This window comes from Symsagittifera roscoffensis, chromosome 5, assembly GCF_963678635.1.
Source record: "Symsagittifera roscoffensis chromosome 5, txSymRosc1.1, whole genome shotgun sequence".
NCBI lineage: Eukaryota > Metazoa > Xenacoelomorpha > Acoela > Convolutidae > Symsagittifera > Symsagittifera roscoffensis.
The window spans coordinates 65,175,293-65,191,051 of record NC_087066.1 but is presented as its reverse complement, the minus strand read 5'-3'; the positions used below and the strand labels follow the sequence as shown (position 1 = coordinate 65,191,051).

The window sequence follows — 15,759 nt, the reverse complement described above, 5'->3', positions numbered from 1 at the left end:
TATAACCAGTATCTCGTTATACCACGACTCCGTCATGCAGATCTTCTGATGGTCTATCTGCACCACTTCATTAAACTCCGAGCTTTCCACCGACTTGAGTGGGAATTTCATCTTCCTTGGGTCTTTCACTTGCAGGCATGCCAGGCATGCATTACCCACCTCTCGCAAGCTTTCCTCAATCCTGGCCAATCGAACCTGTGAAGTATTCTTTGTTGCACCTTGTCTATCCCCTGGTGCCCCATTTGATCGTGCAATCTGAACAGCACCTCTGTCTGATACAATTGCGGTAATATGATGAGGTTGTGTTTGTGTAATACCTTCTCCTCGTCCTTTTTCTTGCATGCTACCACCCCCTCAGCTGTGTGATAGAGTAACTCTTTCCTTTCTTTGTAGAACTGGCTCAGGATCTTGTAGCTGTCTTCTTCAAGTTCCTCTTTCGCCTTGGACCCCATTCGGATCCATTTGGAGAGGTTACTTGTCATCTTGTCATTCTTCTGGGCTCTTATCAGGTCCGACAGCCTATATCTCGCCTTAACATGTTCCTTCAGTGCCATGATCTGTCCATTCATTTCCCCAGGGTTGTGGATGTCGTCATTCAGCTTCACGCATACTATCCTCTTTACTATCTTCATGTCATCTTCTGGCACCAGATTTGTTCTGACATTTGAGTTGCATGATAGTTCCCTGAATGGTTTCCTCGAAACTGCAATTCTTTCAAGTTCTTCACCTCCTCGTACTTCCTGTACGTCCAAGTTGAAGGTTCCTGAGGACGGATCTGTTTGTAATTCACTGTCGCGCTGTCTAATCTTTTCTTCTGCCAATATCATGCAGAGACTATCTTGATTGTCGCTGCTCTCTTCCGAGTCCTCATCCCACATTTCACACTCCCCGGACAAATTTCCTCCTTCAGTGTTTCCTTCCTCCGTGGACGTGGACCGCTCCCCGGACTCTTGACCTAGTTCCAGGTATTCAGCCTCTTCCTTGAACTCCACTCTCTTTTTCCTAACCCGAGTCTGTTCAAGTATGTCGACTGAGATTTTTTCAACCAGTGACTGCACCACTTCCTTCCCATCAGGGTTAGTCACCTTCGAGGTATTTCCATCACTAACTTTCCCGCTCTTTCGCAGTATTGTGACCTCAGGTTCCTCCTTACTATTTTCTTGGATCACGGGCTTATCATCTGCTAGTTTCTCGAGTAACCTCTTTAAGTCATCGTCTATTTGTGCCTCTCCCGTCTCCACCTGGTTAAGATCATAGCCTTTTGCTTTGAGCGTCTCCCTCACGATCCTTGACTTGAGCATTATTCCTATCGGCATCCCTTGGTTCTTTTTCAAGATTGTTTTCTCCGGAGTTTCTTTTGGTAATTCGGGGTGATCTTCCTATGGTTTGGCTGATTTGTCCAACCATCTCGTGAGTGGAAGACTGTCGTACGTTTCCTTGTCCATGAAGGAGAAGCCATCCTTGATCTCAGGTCTATCTGCCTCCCTCTGTTCTTGTCTCTCGTAGAACTCCGTCTTCTTGCTCAAGCTGTCAGCGTTTTGATGTTTGTCTCGCGTTCTATGCTCAATTATCATGTTGTATCCATCCAGGTGAACTATCCACCTCCCAATGTAACTTTGGTCCATTGAGTACGTTTTCAGCCAGCTTAGTGCCCTGTTGTCGACTCGCAGCTTGAATGGCTCGCTGCCTAGGTACGCTCTAAATTTCTCGACAAAGGTAACCAACGCGAACATCTCTGCTTTCGGTGCCCCGTACTTCATTTCCGTGTCACTTAAGACTTTGCTCCCGTAAGCTATTGGTCTCAAGACTGTTTTCCCGTTCCACTCTTGTTCCTGATGGAGAATTCCAGAAATCGCTACTACAGACGCATCCGTATCCAGCACGTACATCCCCTTTTCTGTTGGCATCCCTAGTACTGGTGCCTCGCACAACTCTTTCTTTATTCTCTGGAATGACTCTTCTGCTGCGTTGTTCCACTTGAACTTCTTGCCCTTGTGTCTCATTAACTGTTGCATCGGGTAAACCTTGACTGCATAGCCTTTGACGAATTCTCTGTAGTAATTTGCAAAACCCAGGAAGCTCATCAATTGGTGTTCCGTTTTTGGCGATTTCCAAGTTAGAACTGCTTCTACTGCGTATGGATCTGGTCTGATGCCGTGTCTGTCCACCATCCTGCCCAAGTATTTTATCGAACCCTTGAGTATCTCGCACTTTAATGGTTTGCACTTTAGCCCCGACCTCTTCATACACGCAAACACCTCGTCAAGTCTCTCAATGTGGTTTTCCAGTGTGGGCGTTGCTATTACCACGTCATCCACATAGCACATTACCAGATTGCCGTACTTCTTCGTCACACCTATCAGCGCGTGTGCCATCAATCGCTGGAATGTGGCTGTGGCATTGCAAAGACCAAACGGCATCCGTTTCCATTGAAACAGACCCAACTCGCAGGCAAACCCTGTCTTGTCCCTGTCCTGCTTCCTGAGTGGTACCTGCCAAAAGGCCAAACCTAATTCAAGAGTCGTAAAAAAAATTGCATCACCTTACTTCGAGAGGTTCTCATCAATCCTAGGTATGGGATATGCATCCTTCACCGTGACGGAGTTCAGGTATCGAAAGTCTCAACAAAACCTCAACTGGTCGCCTTTCTTTTTGGCCATCACTACTCCACACGCCCACGGTGATTTGGATGGTTCTATCAAGTCATACTCTAGTAGCGTTTCAATCTCCTTTCTACACGCATCCGATTTGTGTGGGGTCATGCGCCTCGCCCCCTCCCTGAGCGGTATTGCGTTTTCCTCAAGTTCTATTTCATGCTCAACAAAATTACAACACCCGATGTCTGCGTTACGTCTTGAAAAACTTCCTCGTTCCGTTCTAGTACGTCCTTGATGGCTTCGAGCTGTTCGTCCGTTAACTTGCCTCTTCAATGTTCAATTTCCGGTAGGACCGGTTTATCACTCTGCATTTCATCTAGTGTGGGCCGTTCCGGGAAATTCGAACAGCTCGATAGTCCATCGTCTGTCTCTGACTTAAGTGACTTCACAAGACCTGATGAACCTTTTATTTTCTTTAATCGTCTCAAGATACAAATTTTGTCCCTATGATTGGGACAATCAACAACTTCATTTTGTTTATGGTTTTCAGTCATTTCATATCGAGTTTTTACGTGTAAAGCATATCCCAGTTTCCTCCCCCTCTGTATCGTGATTGGTATGTCAAGGGTATTCAACAAAACAACTCGCGCAGAGACCGCTCTTCGTTATCGAGAAGGATCTTCCTAAAACAGCAGCACTTTGACTATTTGGATTTGGGACTATGCATACCTGCTTGTTGTCACTTAGTTCATTGTAATTTTTCATTCGTAAGCTTACGATCGCCGCTTCGTTCGCCTTTAGCCTCACTCTCCTATTCAAGAATACCGGTGCTTTGGTCTCATTTGCCATTATTAAATTTACCGGTTTGATTGCGTACCTCCTATCCGGGTTCCGTATCCTGAACATTGCGTTGTTTAGATCAATCGCTACATCAAAGTTCCTGATGAAGTGTCTGCCTAAAATAAATTGGTCAGACTCATCTAGGTTTTCTACCACAAGAAAGCTCATCCACAGGTTGCGTTCCCCCAGATTCAGGGCTATTATCGGCGTTCTGCCCAACACCCGCAGCGCCCCTTTGTTTGCAGCTGACAACCGTATTCTTGAATCTATCAAATCATTTTTGTTGAAGCCCATTCGTTCCCAAATTTCAATTGGTATGACACTCAAGACCGCTCCCGTATCAAGTAACCCACGTAACTGAGTCTTCTTGCCACTTATGTCGAGCACATGTGCTGTCACATCTGCCTCTGTCCCGATGTGCATTGCATCTTCCTCAAGCATGGCGCAGTGTCCAATCGATCTCACTTTCAACTCTTCTTTTCCCACGTAGATTTGCCCTATTAGATCTTCATCACATGTTATCATTGTTTTCGTATAGATGTTGATCCCATCTATATTTAGCATCACCTCATGTGGACCATAAGCTTCTGTGTACCTGTTATCAACTCGGACTGACTTGCTACCCCCTCTCGTGAGTAGTGCCCTCAATGCTCTAGAAGTCGTTTGTGGGCTTACACAACTCAAGTAATCTGCGTTCACATCAATGTGCATTATTGTCTGGTCACTTGGTTCGCTCAAGTTTCTCGTTACCTCATGGCCGCCCACAGTGATTATTGACATTATTCTTGCCCCGATCTTTGTTATACCGAATAGCTTCCCCGTCACCATCTTTACAGTGTTGCAGTGTCCGTTTTTTGTCGACCCCGCTACAGCCTCTGGTACTGATTGCGAGCAACTTAATGCTTCGTTCATTTTCTGTCTTTCGATCTCTTGCTTCAGCCGTTGTTCTACTTCTTTCGCTGCCAGGTCCTGTTTCACTTTGTTGATAGCTTCCGCCGCCGCCTTCTCATAATTTATCTCTGAGGCGTTCCTTGCCGAGGCCTCTGTTGCACTGTTAACTTGCGTTACAGCTTTCACTGTTTTCGTCGGCAGTTCCGCACTTGGTGTTTCTAGATTTTTCGTTTCAAATTCACCCTGTCTATTTCTCTGGTTCTGTACCGCTGCTAACGCCAACTTGTGTTTTGGATGACTCTGATTCTTGACCGCCTCCCAAAACAACGGACATTCTATCCTGAAGTGCCCCTCCTAGTTGAAAAAGAAGCATCTTGCACCTATTTTGATGATCAAGCCACTATAGAACTCGTGTTCCTCCATCTGGCTCATATCTTCCTCATCGGGTGCATATCCCAAACTCTTCATGCCCTGCTTGTATGTCGTGCAATCCGCCACATGATGGTCAGCTGACCCGCGGTTCGCGCATGATCTGCGTTTGTCCATGTCATCTCTGGGCTTGTACCATGACGACCTATGTGGCTGACTCCCACCTTGCGTATTCCTGTTGTCTGAGTACGAGTATTTCTTGGGTTTCATTAGCATGTATTCTCTTGACTTCTGCCTCATCTCTTCTGGAGTTGGTGCACTGTCTTTCGACAATGTATAGTATGTTGCTAACATCGTTCTCAAGTCATCACTCTTTACCCCATCAATGAACTTTGAGGCGATGCTGAAGTTCCTTCTATTGGTAGATTCTTCCGGGTCACTCCTTCTTCTCAAGCTCTCAAGATCATCTAGGAACCTGTCTATCGATTCATCGTCCCTTTGCCTTCTCTTTTCAAATCGCATCATCGCTTGATGACCCTTCATGCCTGAGCCGAATCGATTTAACAATATTTCGAAGATTTTGTCCGCTGTATAGCTTTCCTCTTCTTTCTTCGCAACCACGCATTTCAATGCCGTGCCTTCCAGGTTGCTCAGTATCGCTGTGCATGCTTGCCTCTCATTGTTCAAGTTGTCTTGTTCCAAGTGCAACCTCATGACTTCTACCCAAGTGTCAATGCATTCGTCTGAATCATCTTTGAATTCTTTTGGTTTCTTAAAACTTTTCCTGGATTTGTTGCTTCCTCTGGCACTCGAGTCGGTGTTCCTTGTGGCGAAGGCTTTTAGTGTCCTGTTCATCAATTTCTAGGTGCTTGCCCATGTCATGGCATCCGCTCCCACGTTGTTGTGAGTCGTGGAGTCCCCTGGACCACTGGTTGTGTTCGCTGTTCCACTTTTTATAATCGCCTTGCCCCCCCCCCCCCGGTGCCGTACTCGCAGCCTCCCGGGGTACTGGTAACGGTGTTGACTGTCGTTTGTTCCTTTGTGGTTCCACGAAGTCAACTCTATTACCTTGTGTCCGCTCCGCCGCTGGCCTGTCTTGTGTTGTTGAATTCCTCAAGATAGCGTCTAACTTTGTCTGTATTGCACTTGAGCTCTCAGCCTGGTCCCTACTCATCGTATCCATTCTCGTTTCCAAACTCCCCAACTGGCTATTCACTGCGTCATATCGCTGCTTCATTTCTCGCATGTCTTTTCTGATGTTCTTGTCTCGCTCTTCATCAGTGGTGTCGATTTTGTCCGACATCTGCTGAAGCTTTTCCTCTGTTGCTCTCGCTAGATGGAAATAGCTGTCCAGGTACTCATGTTTGTTGTTTCTCATTTCCTTCCTTATCACATTTCTATCCTCTTCGCTGTGCTTCAGCTTCTCGTCTATCTGATCTAGCTTCGCCATCAAGTCACTTAGCTCAAGAGTAGCTGTTCCATGGTCCATTGTTGTCCTGTTGTCGGGACAGTTGTTCGGACATGTCGCTGTTCCCGGTCTGATCTGATCATCGTTTTGGTCGGTGTCTGTCGTTCTCGTGGTAACTGTTCCGAGTGTTTTGCCTTTCTCGGCTTTTATCTCCTCCATTGCTGCGTCTCTCGATTTCATTCCGAACATCAACGCCAATCTTTCAGTAAAAGACGTTCTTTTTGCTTGAGACTCGTCCTTCGCCGTTTCTGGCGTGTTGCCTGTTGTGTCTTCCACGTTGTCTATCGGTGAGAACTCCATGGGCTTCGGATTAGGTTCTTCCGCATTGGGCATCGGAGTTGACTCTGTCGTTTTTTTTCCACTTCATCCACACTTCGATCCGGTGTCTCTAGTTCAATCTCGATGGTGGGTTCTGCTTGTTTCCCTTCCGTTCCCTCTTTTGCTTTGTTCTCTGTATTACTCCTCGTGTTGACCATGCTAACTGAAAAGTTCTTCTTTGTCACCTTTGGACCCATTGATGTCGTTTTACTTAGCGACGAGTTATACTTTGTCTTCGCTTCGGTAGATCTTTTTTCGGTACCCTGCTCCGCATCATTATTTTTATTTACAATTGTTCCTATTTACAGTATTACTATCTACAAAATTCTACTCTAAGATCAAAACCTCTTTTGACAAAACTTTATATAAAGAAATTTACAATTTGCTAAAAACAACGTTTCCTGAGCTTTTGAAAATTCTATATGTTCTTGATCCCTACAGTACCGGATCTTTAGGATTGGATAGAAAATTTGATTTTGCGTTGGTTTGCGTTGGTTTGCGTGGGATAGAAAATTTGGTTACTTCAACCAGTCTTAGTACTCTTTTAGTACCGACACCCCTTTCTTTATACTAATCCAAGACTTCGTCTCTACTGTCCTAAGACTATTCAGTGTTGTCCCAGTACTTCTTGTTAGTGTCCCAAGCCTACTGTCCCAAGACCCCTGCCCTAAGGCTACTGTCCCAAGACTAGTGTCCCAAGACCACTGTCCCAAGACTACTGTCCCAAGACCACTGTCTCGAGGCTACTGTCCCAAGACTAGTGTCCCAAGACTACTGTCCCAAGACTACTGTCCCAAGACTAGTGTCCCAAGACTACTGTCCCAAGACCACTGTCCCAAGACTAGTGTCCCAAGACCACTGTCCCCAGACCACTGTCCCAAGACCACTGTCCCAAGACTAGTGTCCCAAGACTACTGTCCCAAGACCACTGTCCCAAGACCACTGTCCCAAGACCACTGTCCCAAGACCAGTGTCCCAAGACCACTGTCCCAAGACCATTGTCCTAAGACCACTGTCCCAAGACCACTGTCCCAAGACTACTGTTCCAAAACTACTGTCCCAAGACTAGTGTCCCAAGACTGTTTCGTACCAAGACTGCTCTGGTCCAAGACTGTCCCAAGACTGCACCGTCACATGACTGTCCCAAGACTGCTCTGTCCCGAGACTGTCCCAAGACCGTGTTGCTCCAAGACTGTCCCCAGACTGCAATGTCCCAAGACTTCTTCGGCACTGTCCCAAGACTTGTCACTGAGTGTCTGGATGTAGGATCTCTTCTTCTTCGTTGTGGGGACTCTTGAACCACTGTACCGTTTACCACCACTTGAGCTCTAGTAAAAATTTTCCCAAAATCCCTATCTTAATGGCCAAAACCCAAATACTGACCCCCCTGTCTTTATCTCCCTCTCGATGTTTCAGGCTATTTGAAACCCTAAATTCCTCACAGGTATCTTGTGATCACCTGTTCGTTCAAATACTAACAACAAATTTTTACTAAAACGTAAAAATTTAAACAGGAAAAAGTTCCAAAAACAGAGAGACGAACCTACCTAAAATTCAAAGTTGACAGATGTCAACCTTTGTCTGAAAAATGTCTGGTACCCGATTGCCACGCGTTTTCCTCCCCCCTTTGCTAGCGATCTTATGGGGTATCACAAAAACTGTCTATGTCCGTTCCCCCCTACCGATCCGATGATGTTAAATTTGGATATCCGCTTCTTATAACCAACGCGTGTAAGTATCTAATGTAACTAAATCGACGATGCCGAACAATTAGTTACTCTAATGTGTCCCCCCTTTTTACAATTTATAACCGCTAACCTCTAACCTAACCAGCCCCCCGACTAACCTCCTCCCTCTTTAGCCCCCCTCTTAAGCCGAAAAATCCCTTAAGCGCCGGGTGCTAAACCTCTCGAGAGAAAACCGTAGACCTGTTTCCAGGCCTGCTTGTGTAAAAACTTCCTCAAAACAATGGGGCTCCGCTTATCCAATTTTACACTTATTTCCTATAATGTAATGTGGATTTTAACGATACCCGTTTGCCCAACTTGAGAACAACCCTGTGAGTCCTCTTGTAGTGATCCCGTGCTGGTTGTCTCCGTTGACGTGCACTGCACTTGACAACAGCACCACCTTCCCACTTGGCTGGTCACCTCTTCCAGTCAAGTTTCCTAGCGGTTCAGCTCAGTCCCTCTGAACCACTTTTCCACTCGGCTGGTCACCTCTTCCAGTCAAGTCTCCTAGTGGTCCGGTTCAGTCCTTGTGAACCACTTTCCCACTCGGCTGGTCACCCTTTCCAGTCAAGTCTCCTAGTGGTCTGGCTAGGTTGCAATCTATCTGAAAACCCTTAACAACGCCCCCCACTCGGGCACTTTATTGAAGTCACTGGTTTATATTGCTAGATTGATCGAAACAATCGATCTTATAAAACAGTATGGGTATACTATTTAATTAATATAAAGGTTTGATCCAAATGTCACTGTCTTTTTTGTTTTTTTTTTTGGTTTTTGTTCCTTTTTCTATACTTTTTTCTTGTTTTTGTTTCGCTTTTTGTCGTTTTGCTCGTGTTTTTGTCCCCCTAGTTACCCCCCTTACTCGGTTAGCTAGGCCTCGTTCGGAGAGCGTACCGGGAAGTTTTCTCTAGTTTTCTATAAAAGCTATCGCGGTACAACCGGAAGGTTTACACGTTCCCGCTGAACCGTACCACAGGTACTCTAGAATGGGCATGCAGCCCGGAGCTGTGTCAAGTGGGTTCGACTCCGTAGTCATGATGTCGTAAAAACACCCAGGAGCGCCATAAAAACACTATGTAACAGTCGCCTACTTCAGTCACATATGAGGTTTAAGAAAAATAGGCCCTATTACCATTGGCTCAAGAGTCAGGGACACTATCTCTTGTGTTTTTCTACCTCAAGAACGGTCGGAGCCAATTCGGTTCGCTTGCGACATGAGACTAGAACCCGTTACAGCTTAAAGGCTACTACCAAAATATCCCCCCACTCTAGAAAATAAGAACGTCCCCATACTTAGGTCTCGAGATACCCAAAATACACGAACGCTGTTAAAAACAGGGTCGGAACAATCCGTTAAGTTACTTTTTATCGGACAGTGGTGTGCCAGTCGGTCATATTTGGAAGTTTGACCTTGAGAGAAGCAAAAAACACTTAATTTTGGAGTGAAATTTAATTTTTCAAAATTTCGAATGGAACCTGTCATGCACGATTTTCTCGCGATAACTGAAAATCAGAAAAGAGAAGTCAGAACGATCGAGTGACAATCGCGGGAAAGTTGCTAGAAAAATCAGTGGGAAATTGCTATTCGCAATTTCAGTAGCAATAATAATCGAGAGTAGAGCTGTCCCATCTAAAACAGAGACGAGCGCATTCCCACGAACTGGATTGTTGTGATTGGAGTATTATTCTAAACTGGACTAGAGTGAACCTTCGGTGGAAAGGTGGACAGCTAGAGTGTCCCAATGGTTCACGAGAACTTACAGTCTAGAGTAAAAACTTGTTCTTGTTATTAAAACTGACTAACATTAAACTCATTTTAGTTACTTTATTGATTGTTGAGTTGTTCACCGACTTATTTACTTCCTGGTTCTTGAGCGTGCTACAATGTGAGTACTAATTTAAATTTCTAGAGTGTGTTTTATAATTGTTATGTTGAGGTAAGGCGAGTTTTAGGTTGATCCATCTGAAATGGATCAAAGTTCCACTGTCTAATAAAAAGTAACTTAACGGATTGTTCCGACCCGGTTTTTAATGGCGTTCATGTATTTTGGGTATCTAGAGACCTAAGTATGGGGACGTTTCTAATTCTAGAGTGGGGGGATGTTTTAGTAGTAGCCTTTAAGCTGTAACGGGTCGTAGTCTCATGTCACAAGCGAACCGAATTGGCTCCGACTGATTTGAGGTACAAAAACACAAGAGATAGTGTCCCTGACTCTTGAGCCAATGGTTATAGGGCCTATTTTTCTTAAGCCTCATGTGTGACTGCAGTAGACGAATGTTACATAGTGTTTTTATGGCGCTCCTGGGTGTTTACGACATCAAGACTATGGAGTCGAACCCACTTGAGACAGCTTCGGGCTGAATGCCCATTCTAGAGTACCGGCGGTACGGTTCGACAGTAACGTGCAAACCTTCCGGTTGTACCGTGATAGCTTTTTAAGAAAACTCAAGACAACTTCCTGGTACGCTCTCCGAACGAGGCTTAGCTAACCGAGTAAAGGGGGGCAACTAGGGGGACAAAAACACGAGCAAAAAGACAAAAAGCGAAGCAAAAACCATAAAACGAAAAAAGACAGTGACTTTGACACCAGATTAGTTGGATCAAACCTTTATATTAATTAAATAGTATACCCATACTGTTTTACAAGTTCGATCGTTTCGATCAACCTAGCAATTTAACCCAGTAACCTCAATAAAGTGCCCGAGTGGGGGGCGTTGTCAAGGGTTTTTAGATAGCTTGGAACTTAGCTGAACCAATAGGAGACTTGACTGGAAGAGGTGACCAGCCGAGTGGGAAAGTGGTTCAGGAGCACTTGAGCTGAACCAATAGGAGACTTGACTGGAAGAGGTGACCAGCCGAGTGGGAAAGTGGTTCAGGAGCACTTGAGCTGAACCAATAGGAGACTGGACTGGAAGAGGTGACCAGTCGAGTGGGAAAGTAGCCAAGAAGGATTTGGCAGTTCTCGAGTTCTCAAGTTGGGCAGAACGGGTATCGTTAAAACTCATACTACATTATAGGAAATAAGTGTAAAATTGGATAAGCGATATCCCCCGGTTTTGAGGAACGTTTTTACTTGAGCAGGCCTGGAGACAGGTCTACGGTTTTCTCTTGAGAGGTTTAGCACCCGGGTCGGATCGGTAGGGGGAAACGGACATAGACAGTTTTTGTGATACCCTTGAGAGGTTTAGATACCCTGGTCGGATCGGTAGGGGGAAACGGACATAGACAGTTTTTGTGATACCCCATAAGATCGCTAGCAGGGGGGAAGGAAACGCGTGGCAATTAGGTACCAGACATTTTTTTTTTTCGACGAAAGATAGACATTGGTCACCTTTGAAATTTAGGTGGGCTCATTTTTCAGTTTTTATTACTTTTCCTGGCTTGGATTTTTTGTTGCATTTTGGGGAGGATTTGTGTTTAGTTTTTATACGAACAGGTGATCACAAGATACCTGCGCACAGGTTTTGGTCTCAAGTTGCTTGGAACATTGAAATAGAGGTAACTAAAAAGAAATAAGAAAAAAAGGGGGGTCAGCATTTGGCTTTTAAGAAAGGGTTTTTGGGGAAATTTTACTAGAGCTTGAGTGGTGGTACAAGGCACAGTGAATCAAGAAGTCCCCATAACGAAAAAGAGAGAAGTCCTACCGCTCAGACACTTGTCAAACAGCCTTGGGACAGTGCCAAAGAAGTCCAGGGACAGTGTTGGACCAGAACAGTCTTGATACAGTCTTGGGACAGTGGTCTTGGGACAGTGGTCTTGGGACAGTGGTCTTGGGACAGGGTCTTGGGACAGTGGTCTTGGGACAGTGGTCTGGGGACAGGGTCTTGGGACAGTGGTCTTGGGACAGTGGTCTTGATACAGTCTTGGGACAGTGGTCTTGGGACAGTGGTCTTGGGACAGGGTCTTGGGACAGTGGTCTTGGGACAGGGTCTTGGGACAGTGGTCTTGGGACAGTGGTCTTGGGACAGGGTCTTGGGACAGTGGTCTTGGGACAGTGGTCTTGGGACAAGGGTCTTGGGACAGTGGTCTTGGGACAAGGGTCTTGGGACAGGGGTCTTGGGACAAGGGTCTTGGGACAGTCGTCTTGGGACAGTCGTCTTGGGACAGTAGTCTTGGGACACTAGCCTTGGGATAGTAGTCTTGGGACAGTAGTCTTGGGACACTAGCCTTGGGACAGTAGTCTTGGGACACTAGCCTTGGGACACTAGCCTTGGGACAGTAGTCTTGGGACACTAGCCTTGGGACACTAGCCTTGGGACAGTAGTCTTGGGACACTAGCCTTGGGACAGTAGTCTTGGGACACTAGCCTTGGGACAGTAGTCTTGGGACACTAGCCTTGGGACACTGGCCTTGGGACAGTAGTCTTGGGACACTAGCCTTGGGACAGTAGTCTTGGGACACTAGCCTTGGGTCAGGGGTCTTGGGACACTGACGGAGTACTGGGACATTACCGAACAGTCTTGGGACAGTAAAAGGAAGCCTGGGACGGTACGAAGAAGAGTAGGGACGGTAACTGGAAGTCTTAGGACAGTATAAAAATTGAAGTAAAATTACAACAAGTTGTTTTAAGACAGAATTAAGACAGAACAAGACTAATTGGAACCCGGTACGGTTGGGACCACGAATAAAGAAAGTTACTCGAAGATTTTAGAGAACTGGAACAAGGTTTTTATCACGTTGTATATTTTCTTTTAAGAATTTGTTTCCACAAAAAATTTTTTTATTCTTAGAATAGAATTGTGTATATAATAATATTGTAAATAAGGGAAATTGTAAATAGGAATAATGAAACGGAGTAGGGTACCGGTGCTTGAAAAAAGGTCAAGTGGATCAAACACGAAATATAACTCGTCGCTGCGTGGAACAACATCAAGGGGCTCAGGCAAAACAAGAAATAACTTTTCAGTTAGCATGGTCAGCACGAGGAGTGGCACCGAGAGCAAGACGCGAGAAGATGCGAGGGAAAAAGAGGTGGAGCCTACAATCGAAATCGACCTAGAGACACCAGACCAGAGCGTAGATGAACTGGAGAAAAAGACGACGGAGTCAACTCCAATGCCCAATGCAGAAGAACCAAACCCGAAACCCATAGAGTTCTCACCAATAGACGATGTGGAAGATGCAATAGGCAACACCGAAGAAACGGTGAAAGAAGACTCTCAAGTAAAAAAGACATCTTTTACAGAAAGGTTGGCGATGATGGTCGGAATAAAAACGAAAGAGAACGTGACTGAAGAACCAAAAGCTGAAAGAGCACGAACATTTGGGACAGTGAGCACGAAGACGACAGAAGCCAATCCGAGAGAGGAACAAACTAAAGCAGAAGCAACGGCCGAAGAAAGACCAACGGCTGACCATGAAGAGGCTACTCTTGAGCTAGGTGACTTGATGGCAAAACTGAATCAGATCGACAAAAAGCTGAAGCACAGCGAAGAGGACAGAGAAGTGATAAGAAAAGAATTAAGATACAACAAACACGAGTATCTGGATAGTTATTTTAACCTGGCTAAGGCAACAGACGAGAGACTCAAGGAGATGACAGATAAGGTAGAAGCCACCAATAAAGAACGAGAAGGGAACATCAAAAAAGATTTGCAACAGTTGAAAAACCGATATGATGATGTCAACAGCCAAATAGGTAGCCTGGAAAAGAGGCTGGACACAATGAGCAAGAATCAGGCCGAAAGTTCAGGTGCAATACAGACGAAATTGGATGCAATCTTGAGAAATTCTACCTCACAAGAAAGACCGGCAGCGGATCGCACGCAAGGCACCAGAGTTGACTTGGTGGAACCACAAAGGGGCAAACGGCAATCGACACCGTTGCCCTTAACCCGGGATACGGTGAGCATAGCACCAACGGCTGATAAAACAATCATGAAAAGTGGGAACTCAAACACAACGAGTGGTCCGGGGGACTCAACAGCTAGCAGCAACGCAGGTCCGGATGCCATGACGTGGGCAAGCACTTGGGAGATGATGAACAGGACTCTAGAGGCTTTCGCCACGAGGAACACTAACTCGAGCGATAGGAGAGACGGAAAATCAAGGAAAACTTTCAAGAAGCCAAAAGAATTCAAAGACGACTCAGATGGATGCATTGACACGTGGGTGGAAGTGATGAGATTACATCTAGAACAAGATAACTTAAATGATGAAAGGCAAGCATGCACAGCCATACTCAGTAACCTGGAAGGCACGGCATTGAAATGCGTGGTTGCAAAGAAAGAAGAAGAACGCGATACCGCGGACAAGATCTTCGAGATATTGCTGAATCGATTCGGGTCAGGCATGAAGGGTCACCAAGCGATGATGCGATTTGAAAAGAGAAGGCAGAGGGACGACGAGTCAATAGATCGGTTCCTAGATGATCTCGAGAGCTTGAGAAGAAGGAGTGACCCAGAGGAGTCGACAAACAGAAGAAACTTTAGCATTGCCTCGAAGTTCATTGATGGGGTAAAAAGTGACGACTTAAGGACAATGTTAGCAACATACTACACATTGTCGAAAGACAGCGCACCAACCCCAGAAGAAATGAGACAGAAATCAAGGGAATACATGCTGATGAAACCCAAGAAATACTCATATACAGAAAACAGGAACACGCAAGGGGGAAGTCAACCCCAGAGGTCGTCATGGTACAAGCCTAGAGATGACATGGACAAGCGCAGATCATGCGCGAACTGCGGATCGGCGGATCACCACGTGGCTGACTGCACAACATACAAACAAGGCATGAAGAGTCTAGGATATGCACCAGATGAGGAGGACATGAGCCAGATGGAGGAACACGAGTACTATAGTGGCTTAATCATCAAGATAGGCGCAAGATGCTTCTTCTGTAACCAGGAGGGACACTTCAGAATGGATTGTCCCTTGTTCTGGGAAGCGGTCAAGGACCAGAGTCACCCCAAACATAAGTTGGCATTAGCGGCAGTGCAGAATCAGCGGAATAGACAAAACGAGTTTGAATCTAGGAACTTAGGAGCACCAAGCACGGAATTGCCGACGAAAACAGTGAAAGCTGTAACACATGTTAATGGTGCGATAGAGTCCGCGGCTGGGAACTCGCTAGAGATAAACTATGAGAAAGCGGCGACGGAAGCAATTGCCAAAGTAAAACAGGATCTGGCTGCGAAAGAAATAGAGCAACGACTAAAGCTGGAGATCGAAAGACAGAATTTCAACGAAGCATTAACCGGATCGAACCAAACACCAGAGGCTGTACCGGGCTCAACAAAAACGGGGAATTGTAACACTGTAAAAATGGTGACGGGAAAGCCATTCGGCATATCGAAAATTGGGGCTAGAATAATGTCGATAATCACAGTGGGCGGCCACGAGGTAACCAGAAACTTGAGCGAACCGAGCGACCAGACGATAATGCACATTGACGTGTACGCAGATTACTTGAGCTGTATAAGCCCACAAACGACTTCTAGAGCCTTGAGAGCACTACTCATGAGAGGGGGCAGCAAGTCGGTACGTGTTGATAGCAGATATACTGAAGCTTATGGTCCACACGAGGTGATGCTAAATATAGAT

At 45.7% G+C, this 15,759-nt stretch overlaps 1 protein-coding gene across 2 annotated transcripts in view; it reads right to left on the bottom strand.

Moving 5' to 3' along the window:
* LOC134846912 (prelamin-A/C-like) overlaps positions 1-15,759 on the bottom strand; it is a 401,765-nt gene that overhangs the window by 211,220 nt on the left and 174,786 nt on the right. The window lies entirely within an intron of this gene.